The sequence below is a fragment of the Ctenocephalides felis genome, unplaced genomic scaffold (assembly GCF_003426905.1).
Source record: "Ctenocephalides felis isolate EL2017-DRISC unplaced genomic scaffold, ASM342690v1 CF-g0.4_SCAFFOLD_01170, whole genome shotgun sequence".
NCBI classification, from domain to species: domain Eukaryota; kingdom Metazoa; phylum Arthropoda; class Insecta; order Siphonaptera; family Pulicidae; genus Ctenocephalides; species Ctenocephalides felis.
This window is the reverse complement of record NW_020537324.1, coordinates 86,246,721-86,260,138: the sequence shown is the minus strand read 5'-3', so window position 1 is coordinate 86,260,138 and position 13,418 is coordinate 86,246,721. Positions and strand designations below refer to the sequence as shown.

General features: G+C 26.4%; 1 protein-coding gene across 1 annotated transcript in view; it reads right to left on the bottom strand.

The window, feature by feature from the left end:
- LOC113367896 (T-box protein H15-like) overlaps positions 1-13,418 on the bottom strand; it is an 87,550-nt gene that overhangs the window by 18,138 nt on the left and 55,994 nt on the right. The window lies entirely within an intron of this gene.

Genomic DNA, 13,418 nt, shown 5'->3' with positions numbered 1-13,418 from the left:
TGCTCCCAAGGGCTCAAATGGTTCCAAATTGACAAAAAACAATTCTCTGAAAGTTTTAGCTCTTGATATTATCTTTTAGATAGTGCGCAATTAATTCAATCAAACTTCGTATGGAAATAGCATGGAAAAAATATTGAAAATTAAAAAAAAAAAAATAGTTATAACTTAGCGACAAATGAATTAAAAGTGAAAATTCGTATCATTTTTTTTTAAATGTTTTTCATGCTATTTCCATACAAAACTTTGATTGAATTGCGCTCTATCTAAAAGTTAATATTAAGAGCTAAAACTTTCAGAGAATTGTTTTTTATCAATTTAGAACCATTGGGAGCAAGGAAATTCGAAAATGTCCATATTAAGTACCACCCTAATGTATATATATATATATATATATATATATATATATATATCTGATATATCTGTTTTACCTGGCGTTATATTTCTGAAGTTAATTTATGGTCGAAGGGGAATATTAAAAATACAATGTAAAAAGTGTGAGCGAACTTGATGCTCAACCTTCAAAAATATTTATAAAGTCAATACATTTATAAATACATTTATATATATATATATATATATATATATATATATATGTATTTATATATAAATGTGTTGATTTCTTCATGCTGAAATGTTTTGACGCTAATTGCTAATAAGTGAGCGTGAAGTCACACGATACAATATAATTTTCTCGAATATGTTTTATTAATATATTTTTCAATACATTTAATATATATTTAAACTGTTTATATTTTCTAAGGAAAAATTTACATTTTTGTTTGAAAATCTGATTTGCTTAATTTATGTTACAAGTCGTTCTGAAACGTTTGGCATCAACTTTGAACAAAGTATGTGTGTGGTTGCTAAAACACGATTTTTTGTCATTTTTTTCTGAAAACGTCTTGAGGAACGTCTTAAAATATTACAAGACTTTAAATTATTATTTTAAAGCATCCCATTTTATTTAACTCTGTTCTTGCCCTTGTTTTACTTCCAGAATTTTCTTCTATACTTTTGTGTCTTGTGCCACCATGTTCAGTTTTTTATATTTTCTCTTCTTATACAAATTGATCATCTTCTAGGCTTTCTATATTACTTTTCTTTTAACCTATTTTTTTCACATTTTTTAAATATGAATCTAATCCTGGTTTCTTCTGACAACAAAATCTCTTGGTGAATCTGCAATATTTTCTTATTGGTGACTTCCTTATTTTATCTCTCCTTTCTCCGACTTTGTTTTTGGTTCATGTCTCTGATCGAAATGAAAAGATAAATCATTGGTTTGAGCAAGTTGAGACAAACAGTTTTCTCATAAGTAGTTTTTTTTTAAATTTTTTATTCCATACACCATTTTGCTAATCGCTTTTTTTGGAAATAACATTTTTGTTTTGCAGAATATTTTTTCATTTTTATGTCTAGATTTAGTTGGCACGTCAGTACAGTCCTTCTTTGGCTTTCATTTTTCTCTTCTTCCTCAATTTGTCTTCTTATTTGACCATGTACTCTTTTTTAAATATGGGTAAAATGTGGTAGTTTTCCTCCAATTCTTTGCAATTTTATCGCATCATTTTATCTTTTTCTTAGAATACTGTAATAAAAAGGTTCTATATATCAGTAGATCGTTATCCTTTTCGCGCATTTTCCATAATGTCAAAAATTTTAGCCTAATTTATATTGTATAGATTGCTATAATAAATAAACAAAAATGTATTTTCCAGTTCCTCCTCTTGAAGTAGTTTATATACCATATTTTTTCTAGAGTCTATGTCTCTGATCCATACAGAGTAGGTATCCCATTGCAACATTTAACCAGTTTTTTGCTCAAAACTCAATTAGCTCCTATAAGTAGCATCCTATTTTCACAAATTTTGATTTGACGATTCCTTCTCTTAATTTTCATCTGTGTTTTTTATATTTCTTCTGCATCAGTCCTAATTCATATCATCTCGAGCAATTTATTTTAAATTGGGCATTCACCTCCACGAAATAAAATGAAATAAAATAAAATAAAATAATAAGTTTTTAATAAGCCGTTTATACATTTTAAAAGTCCATCAGTCAAATCGGATTAATTGCAAAACGTGTTTTGGACAAAATGAACAAACAGTAGCCGGAATTACATTTGGCAACTCGGAATAAAAGGGATAATACTTGTTTTGATATAAACGATTGAAAAAGAAATGTAAAACAAAAACGGGATTAAAATTTGTTCTCAAATGCGGTCCTGTATGTTATGAATTCATAAATACGTGCCTAGTTCCATTTCACGCTAATTAGATCGTTAATTATGACATAATTTTCTATTTTATGCATTTTTATTTCGTTTTGTGTGTCGGTGTCGGAAACACTCTTTTCCCTCGCACCAAAAAAAAAAAATAACATGGATTCAATGCGCATATGGCAGGATAATTATAATAATTATATGAATATATATATATATATATATATATATTATAATTTTATATAGAAATTAATAACTGCACACGAAAATCATATAATTATTATTAAACCGATTCACAAGTTACTTTATCGTACGGTTTTGTATTGTTTTAGTATATTTATTAAATAAATAAAGAAAATTACCAATCAGCGACAATGAACTATTACATTTAACAATTACAACTATTTATAATAATAAAAAATATTTAAAATACGATATTCATCGGTGCAAAGTAGTCCCAAGATTAACCAGCACGCCTTTTGTCGCCCAACCTTGATCAACGCCTCGTTTCAGGTTGAGATGCATTTTGGCGTACGTACGGTTGCGTACGGAACACGGGGTAATTTGTTATATAATATATATGACGAACTTTGATGTTATATTTAAAATTAATTTATACACTTCTTACATATAGGTTCTGTTTATGGATAATTTTTATTAAAATTTTATTTGTTTTGCAATGCCACGCTGGTTTTTATCAATAAAATAAATACTATCGGAAATAGCATCGTTACATTTACTATATAGGATATATGAAACGCATACATTTGTTATTATAAATATATTTTTATTATAATTCAGTAATTTTTATTAAATCATGTAATCACCGACGGCTTGTCCCGCAAACTGGAATGATGGATCACATCAGGTTGCAATATTTTTTAGGGTAAAAAAATAGAGGAAATTTTTTTTTGCAAATCTTTACTTTTCAAATCTCCTGAACATTTTGACCTACCTTAGACCATATGTATGTATGTGTGTGTATGTACATGCAGATACAAGTTTTCTTCCAAGTTTTTGAGAGCAAAAATTAATCAGCACGTCTTTCCATCAATAGTAATCGAATGTTTTTTAAATCATTCAAATTGATTGGATTAAGCTGTGCTCTCGAAAAATTATATCCGCACGTACACACACTCTCACACATACACACTAGGGTGGTCCTTAATATGGACATTTCGAATTTCCTTGCTCTCAAGGTCTCCAATTATTCCAAATTAATAAAAAACAATTCTCTGAAAGTTTTAGCTCTTAATATTGTCTTTTAGATAGAGCGCAATTCAAAGTTTTGTATGGAAATAGCATGGAATTTTTTTCAAAAATTTTAAAAATGTTTATAGATATAATTTAGCGAACAAATGAATGAGTTTTATACATAATTTGTCGCTAAGTTATACCTAAAATTTTTTTTTGATTTTCAATATTTTTTCCATCCTATTTCCATACGATGTTCTAAAAGTTAATATTAAGCTAAAACTTCAGAAAATTGTATTTTATCAATTTGGAACCTTTTGAGCCCTTGGGAGCAAGGAAATTCGAAAATGTCCATATTAAGGACCACCCTAATACACACATACATTTTTTCTAAGGTTAGCTAAAATGTTCAGAATACTTTGAAACGTAAAGATATAAGTAATATGCAAATATTACTTTATAACTACTCTAAGGAGAGTTAAAAATATTTTTTATGGTATACCTTAGTTTAGAAATCAGTTCTAAATGCTCGTATCAATTTTCTACTTACAACTTTTTTAGAAATATGTTACTATATTTAAATTTAAATTAAAAAAAATCTTGCTGCTGAAAATCGTGATTTTGTCTACTTATGATATTGCCACTCAAAATAAAAATCTTGAAGTACTAAAAACTTCCTAAAATATAAATTTTTCATCGTTTCCGAACGTGTTTAACGAAACGTGAAGCAATAAAGCCGTTTCCTAAATTATGAATTCTAAAATCCCATTAATTCCTTATTTTGGAATAAAATGCGTGAATAGACGAAAACATCCAGGGCCGCATTCGCATTAAATATCACACATTAAAAATTCCATTATAAATTCCTAACGGCTCAATTTACGAAAACGTGTGAATTAGTCGTCGTCGTTTTGCCAATTAATATTCAAATGTGTATTATTATTAAGGACTACCGTAACACTCGACTTTTGTATAATATAATATGATCGCGTGTTGATATTTTTGGAGAAATTTTTGAGAATAATGAGCAGATGTTTGGAAATCGTTACGAAAATATTTATGAGCTTGAAATGCATTAGTGACCTTCTCGTCGGGAATTGACCATCGGGATCAAACACTGAGGGTAATTTTAGACACAGAGGTAAATTTATATATATATATATATATATATATATATATATATATTTATATATATATATCTATATATATATAATATATATAATATATATATATATATATATATATATATATATCTATATATATATATATATTCGTGTGTATCCTTTATCCCTAGGTGGTTTTCCTAAACGCATGCGCCGGTGTCTACCAATCAATAATTCAAAACGACTACACCACTATAGTTTGCGAATCTCTGAGTCTGCTCGGATATATCTCAATTTATATATAAAGGGCATATGTTGCCAATTATTGTCCTAGAAATCCTAGAACACTGAGGGTTTTCATGCAAAACACACATTTGCACATGCATTGCATTGAGTTGTGCAAAATTTCCACACACAAATTATACGCAAGTCCTGTAAATTTATTTTCATTTTTTTACTGACAAAATAAATTAAGTTTTAGAATTAAGTGCCCATTAGTGTAAATTTGGGAAAATTCGTGCAAGGGTTTTGAAATTATGGCAATTTTTACCTCGACATGCAAAATTTCAGTTTGTATATTTTGAAAATACGCTGTAGTTTATTCTAAAAATGATTAAATAAATATGTTGCTACGTCAAATTTTTTATTGTCAATCAATTTGAAAATAATTGTGGTATATTTGGTGAAAATTTGAGAATATTTTTTACAAAAGTGTTGTTTTTATGACAAATTTTACCTCGACTTGCACATATATTTCATATGATTCGAAATAAATGCAAGTGCTGTAGTTTATAGTAAATGTGTTAAATAAATATGTTGCTACGTCAATTTTATTATTGCCAATCAATTTGAGAATAATTGAAGTATATTTGGTAAAAATTTGGGAATCTTGTTTACAAAAATGTTGTTTTTATGACAATTTTTACCTCGACTTGCACATATTCAGTATATGATTCGAAATAAATGCAAATGCTGTAGTTTATTCTAAATATTGTTAAATAAATATGTTGCTACGTCAAATTTTTTATTGCCAATCAATTTGAGAATAATTGAAGTATATTTGGTGAAAATTTGGGAATATTCTTTACAAAATTTTAGTTTTTTTCCGATAATTTGGACAAGGGTTTTAAAGTTATGATTAAGTTCTAGCTTCATATGAGAATATATTTTATAAAGATTTCTTAACTAAATATGTTACTAAATCGAGCTTAGTTGAAAGTGACAAAAGTGTTTAGGGTGATCTTTAATTTTTTTGGCATATATTTATCAATCAAAATATACATCATTTTTTAAGACTGGTCTTTGAGCCTTTAGAGTTTATCTCCCTTTATATTTAGATATCTTTTTATATTAATTATATTATATTATTTTTTTTGATTTTCCAATACAAATGTTTTGTTTGATTCTATCTAAATAAGTTATTAGAAAAACAAAATATTTTCATATAGAGATAAAATGTTCGTAATCACAAAAAAACTTGCAATGATTATCCTCAAAATTTTAACATTTTTGTCTCGATTATCCTTGAAACATTTTCGACAATAATTTCGTGTTCGATAGGTACATATTTCTTAAAAAAAATAGCAAAAACTCTAGAATCTATTCCTATCCTTTATTCTTATGTAACCAAACCACAAAATCTAAAAACAAACCCCAATGCAAGTCCTTATTTCCAAGAGAAGTCCCTTCCGAAAACCACACCCCTGAACAATAATTTATCCTTGTAGTACAACGAATTACGTAATAGGAAACACAAATTCCATCCCTCTCGAAAAAGAATTATATTATAATATAATGCACCCCCTTTGTTTGCTTGTTTGCCCTTAAACTAACTCAGGGGGGAAATACACAATAAATAAAAAAGGGGGCACGGGGGGGAGGCTTATTTGAATATTTCAGATAGGGAATACTTTTGAGATTTGAAATTTTGTAAAAATTTAATATAATTATTGCCCTTAAAATGATAAATAGAAATTTGGATGGTAAGGGGAGGAGGAATACTTTAAATCAAAGATTTGTAGATTTCATTTTTTTTTTTAAATTAGTCAAGTATATTATTTATATCACAGCAACAATTTAGAAATTGTAAAGGTTGCAATTAAATTTTTTTCATAATCACTATAAATAGTACAGCGGGCTAAATACCTAATGGTTCACTTACTTAGTTCCAGATATTACTAAAGTCAGCACCCTTTAGTGTATATACCAGTCAAAACTACCCCTAATATAGTAAAATAACCCCTTGGTATTACAAGATGGTATTCTCAGAGGACAGGTTTGGAGACATATGTCCAAATACAGTTATATAATATATATATATATATATATATATATATAATGGATCATCCCCTGCGTTTAATAGACAAGGGTAGTTCTTGAAGATGAATTACTCCAATCCAAGCTGGTAAAAGTGGAATTTGAGTTTTTATACTACTGTTATTCAAATCTACCAATGACGACTTAGAATTTTTAATATTTTTTTGAACAAGGGCAGGAGGAGAGGATGTCTTTGTGGTTACAGCCTTTGTGGTTAACCCTTTGATGGTTCAAGTAAATTTCAATAATAGGAAACCACTGGATGTGCTTTTATTTAAAGTTCAATAAATATAGGAGATGTAAATATTGGAAAAGTTCTTATCTTATTATTTTGATAGAAGGAAAAATTTAACCAAGATATTTAAGATATATACCTTAAATTTGCACTTTATTTTTTATCATCTCACTCCTTCGTCTTGTTAATATCTTGACAAGTAATAAAAGTGATGCCATAAATAAGAGAAACACCAAAAAGCATTCTTTTTGTTTTATTTTTATAAGTTTTTTACCTTTTGCATCAATCGCCGCATCTTAACGATGATATTTCTTCATACAATAAAATCTTATGGCCCTCTCATGGTTTTGTCTCGCTTGCACTTTAGTAATTCAAAGGAGGAAGAGAGGGATGGTGATACTTTATTTTGGTAATTTGAAAAAGTTGTAAATTTGGTTTTTATGTGAGAGGACAAGGGTAATATATTATAAATTTATATATATATATATATATATATATATATATATGCTAAAAGCAAATGAAATGTTCTTCCAATTTTTTGCTTTTAATTTTTTCCAAATTTTGTTCCATGTCACAACCGCCTGACATCAAATTTTATATATTTTAAACCCAAATCTTATGAGTTTGAGTTTTTAGATAAATTTGTTAATTTGTTTATAACTTTGTTTTTTCGTTTTTAATCTGGTTCAATTTTGAACAGTTTTGCTCAATTTTGATAAATATTGGATATTCTGCAAGTTTTTCAGTTAACTTTAAATAAATTTTAGAATATTATTCAAATGCTTTTTCAAATATTAGATTTTTGCAGTTAATTTTTATTTCTGTTAATTTATTCCTATATTTATTTTAGATTTTTTGGTCTATTTTGGTCAATTTTGAGTCTCCTCTAGATTTTTCAGTCAATCTTGCTAATTTTCAATTAATTTTCTAGTACTTTTGAATTTTTTGATCATTTTTGAACTTTGTCAGATATTTTTGGACGTTTTCATTCTTATCGATCAATTTTATTCTATTTTGTCAAATTTTCAATCATCAATTTTAGACTTTTTAGTAAATTTTGAGTCTCCTTGAATTTTTCAGTCAATTTAGCTAATTTTCATTTAATTTTGTTTGAATTTGGCTACTTTTGAATTTTTTCGCCCTTTTTTAAACTTTTTCAGACATCGTAGACGTTTTCATTCAATTTTGCTTATTTTTATTCAATTTTGTCCTTTTTTCAATCATCAATTTTAGACTTTTTTGAGCCAATTTTGAGTCTTCTCTATATTTTTTAGTCAATTTTGCTAATTTTTACCTAATTTTGTAGTTCTTGGCGAGTTTTGAATTTTTTCGACCATTTTTGTACTTTTTCAGACATTTTTTGGCGTTTTCCAACTTTGTTCATTTTCATTCATTTTTGTTTAGTTTTGGATATTTTTCAGTAAATGTTGGACTTTGTAAATCAGCTTTGTGATTTTTAAGGCTATTTGTCAAATTTTCAGCCAATTTTACAAATTTTTAGCCAATTTTTTTTCAAGTCAATTATAGAAATAGTGAAAATTGTACCTTCCTATTAAATGTTGTATTTTTTAAGTCAATTTTGGACTTAGTTGATTTTATTTATTCGATTAATTTTGGGTTTTAGGACCATTTTGCAACTTATTCAAACTAAATAAATTTCGAAGCTATTCTAAGCAAGTCAATTTTAGACACATATTGTGAATTTTAGGCTTATTTAATAAATTTTGTTGAACTTTAGTCAATTGTGATATCAATTATCAGTTTGATCAATTTTAATAAAATCTGATGAATTCTATTCAATTTTAAGCTGAATTCATCAATTTCCTTCATATCCATGATATTTATTCAATTTTGTACAACTACATAGTAAGTTTCATTAAAGTTTTGTATATAAATATATACATATATATATATATATATATATATATATATATATATATATATATTATATATATATATATATATATATATATATATATATATATATATATATATATTTATATTGAATGGTAGAGTCTTGGATTATAAAATATATATATATATATATATATATTTTATATATTATATTATATAATTATATACAAAATATATATATATATATATATATTTATACTAAGAATTTGAATTGAAAATTATAAATCATGCTTGTCCGCACCTTTTAGTTACGGCTATCAACAAAATTATTTTTATTATTTATACATTTGTATGTATATAAATATATTTCTAAATATCCGACATCCAACTTTTCTCGAAATCTTAAAATCCTCGCGTCACTCAAACAAAGTGACAAGCGTGACGTAATAAAACGCATGACGTCAAATAAAATTGCCTTGAGATGCTTTTAAAGTTTCTACTAAATAAAAGACACTCTCTAGATTGGGGAAATTTAAAGTAATAAAATTGTCCAAAATTGATGAAATTGATCAATACTGGTTGGAGTTGATGGAAATGATTGGAATGGATCAACATTGATTGAAATTGATAGAAACTATCAAGCATTAATTAATATTATCTAAACCTGTCAGAAATTTATCACAATTACCTAAACTTAACAAATTGAACAAAATTATCTACTCATGCTCCAAACCTAAAAGAAATTGATCAAAACGATCTGAACATGATTGAAGTCATCTAAAACTGACAAAAAGTGACCAAACTGATTCCAACCTGATCAAAAGTATCTACAACTGATGGAAATTATCTAAACCTACCAGAAATTGATTATTACCCTGTCACAAATTGATCAAAAATCACCAAAAACTGAACAAGGACCTCCTGCCATCATCGGCGACACCTGTACTCCTCGTGCCAACCTCAACTCGACTTATTCTTCGTCGATCTTTGGCTGTTTATCTTTTATTGAATTCTTTTATTCATTTTCTTCGCTCCTTAATCTTTTCTTTATTATTATATATATTTTTTTCGACGATATATTTTATCCGGCTGCTTAACAGTATGTGGCCGACGATAAATTTCAGTTACAACTCCAATCGACCAACAAATAACACTGCCCAAGAAATCGTCGTTAAAATCATCGAAGATTTTTAAAAAATTATTTATAATATTTTGGGGGGAATGGATTCAGATGGAAAATATAATTGGCAGTACGAGACTTGTACTATTATTATTGTACCAAATCATCAAAGGTTTCATATTCATATATTTCGACGAAAAAGAAACAAACAGACGAAATAAATGGATTCAGAAGAAAAAGTTTGAAGAAATGTTATTTAATTCAATTATTATTACTAATATTTTAGTAGTGAATATTCATTTATAAATCCAAAGACAGGTGTAACAGGATAATATCCTCATATATATAAATCCTTTTCGATAAGGATCAAATTTCCTAAACGTTCCTTTGATTATTGAAAAAGAGTTAAATAATTTACAAAGCAAGATTGAAATCTTCACCACATAATGCGAAAATAATAGCCATCATTATTGTTTCGAAAATTGATTATATCTTGTCTTTATATAAATATCTTAATTATAAATGATTTATTTGATATTTGAAATTAACGATTTTTTTAATAGATTTTTTTTTGGTTTTGTTGCAGGTGGTGGACGTGTATCAAACAAATTTGAAATTGGGCGGGAAAAGGTAGGAAATTTAAATTGTAATATATTTATATATATATATATATATATATATATATATATATTATGAAATAGAATTATTCATCGCACATTTTTTTTAAATGAAATTGGAATTACTGAAATATGAACCATCGTATTCAAGAATTATTTTAGTGGTACTTTTTTAAGGAGATTTTTATGGTAGTTGACTTTAATATCACCACTTCAGCTACACACACACACACATATATATATATTTATATACATATATATATATATATATATATATAGATATATATATATATATAATATATATATATATATATATATAGATATATTATATATATATATATATATATATATATATTTACTTATATTTAGTAAGAAAGGTGTGTCGACACAACGGAAGCATTGGATTAAAACTAAATCTACAATTTATGTCTTTTCTTTATGTATTTGTACATAAATGCATAATAAACATAAGCATATGCACAATATGTATAAATATACATATAAATATACCTATATATATATATATATATATAAATATTATATCGTCCATAAATAAAAGTCTAAACGACCACATCATCGAAAAGCATTTCAAAAACAGGATTAAATTTTTTGTCACAATATTTGTTAAAAATCTTGTTCAAATAATAAAAAGTAGGATTTAATGTGTCGTTGACATATTCTTGGGATATTTTGAATATTAAAAAAAGTCAGGATTAAATATTTAAAATAAAAAATTAGGTCTTAAACTATAATATTTTATTTAATTTTAGTCAAATTTACACGTTTTTGGAATCTTTTAAGTGATTTTATTAAAATTTTAGCTCTGCTAGACAATTTTTTTATAATTGTAGTTTGAATCAAATTGATAAAATTAATTATATAAAATTAAGTTATTAGTTTAAACTATTTTGCACGAATTTAAAAGTATTATAAGAATTAGATTAGAGATAAAATTCAGAAACATGAGCTTTGTACAATATAGTTTGCTTTTAATAAATTCTATGTAAATTTCTAATACATTTACATTATTCCATAGTAATGCAAAATGTTATGTCAAAATGAATTGTAGTGATTACCAAACTGTTATTCGGTATAAAGGAGAAAACATTTACTGATTAGAGACATGGACTCTCAGAAACATAAACAGTTAAAATAAACCAACATTAAGAAAGGTTCCTCAAGTACTCAAATTTGTGTATGTATGTATATTAGGGTGATCCTTAATATGGGCATTTTCGAATTTCCTAGTTCCCAAGGGCTCAAATGGTTTCAAATTGTTCAAAAACAATTCTCTGAAAGTTTTAGCTCTTAATATTAACTTTTAGATAGTGCGCAATTCAATCAAAGTATTGTATGGAAATAGGATGAAAAAATTTTCAAAAATTTTGCAGAGCGTCGAATTTTCAATAAAAAGTTACACGAATTTTCACTTTTCACAAAGCTATACCTAAAAAAAAATTTTTTTTTAATTTTCAAAATTTTTTCCATGCTATTTCCATACGAAGTTTGATTGAATTGCGCACTATCTAAAAGTTAATATTAAGAGCTAAAACTTTCAAAGAATTGTTTTTTATCAATTTGGAACCATTTGAGCCCTTGGGAGCAAGGAAATTCGAAAATGTCCATATTAAGGACCACCCTAATGTATGTTTGAAATTATCATAAACGTATCGACTGAGCTCGATATATCAGGGAGGATCACATCATTTTGGTAGTTTGGGGTTGATGGTAGTTCTGATGGTAATTGCCATGTAGATATCATGCCATATGATTATTAAATTGTCATCAGAACATAGGGCAATAACTATATACACAGGATAATATATACATATATACATATATACATATCACAGCATATCAATCATTGAGGAATTCATTAAACTCACAAAAAAATTTAATAACATTAATAATTATTATTCACTTAATATTAATTCAATTTTTTTTCAACAAGGATGAAAAGTAATGGGTATATTCAATTAATTAAATTTTATTTAATAAAATTAAAATTGATGAAATTTTCATTAACAAGAAATGATATTAATAGGCATATTCTTAGAGAAGCTTTTGGTATCTTAATATAAAATAAGAGAGTGGGAGTATAAAAGCCAAACCCTTCGGTTTATGATTTATTCTTAAAATTATTATTGAAATGAACAAAATTACCCAAAAATTACTTAAAAATATATATAGACACTGTTGTTCGGTTTGAAAAAATCTTCTTAATTTACTTTGCTAGTAGCTAATTTAGGTAATTTTTAGATTTTGAAAATTGGTATACGTTTTTAATTAACTTCAGATAATATTAACTTGATATTATAATACAGTTTTAGTCATTTCAAACAAAACAATGTAATATTTTCCAAACCATAGAACTTTCATGGAGTTCGTCGTTTTGAGTAAATTTAAATATTATTCACCAACTTGATATAATTTTGGGTAGAATTTTGCAACAATTCAATTTGTATTGAGTTATTATTTCTCTTCCCATCGTTTGAGAACCTGTGCAATTTTTCTCTCAATCCAAATATATTATTATATTAGGACATTTGACGCCTCGAGTCATTTTGTTTGATGATACTTTCCTAACTAATGTACTGGAAATATATACATATTGTTTTTTTTCCTTCCCGAAAATTACACCTTTGTAGGTGAGAATGTGTCAAAATCATTAATTATTTATCCACTACAGAACTACGTCTAAATATGAATAGAAATATCATTATAGATACATACATATATACATACATACATATATATA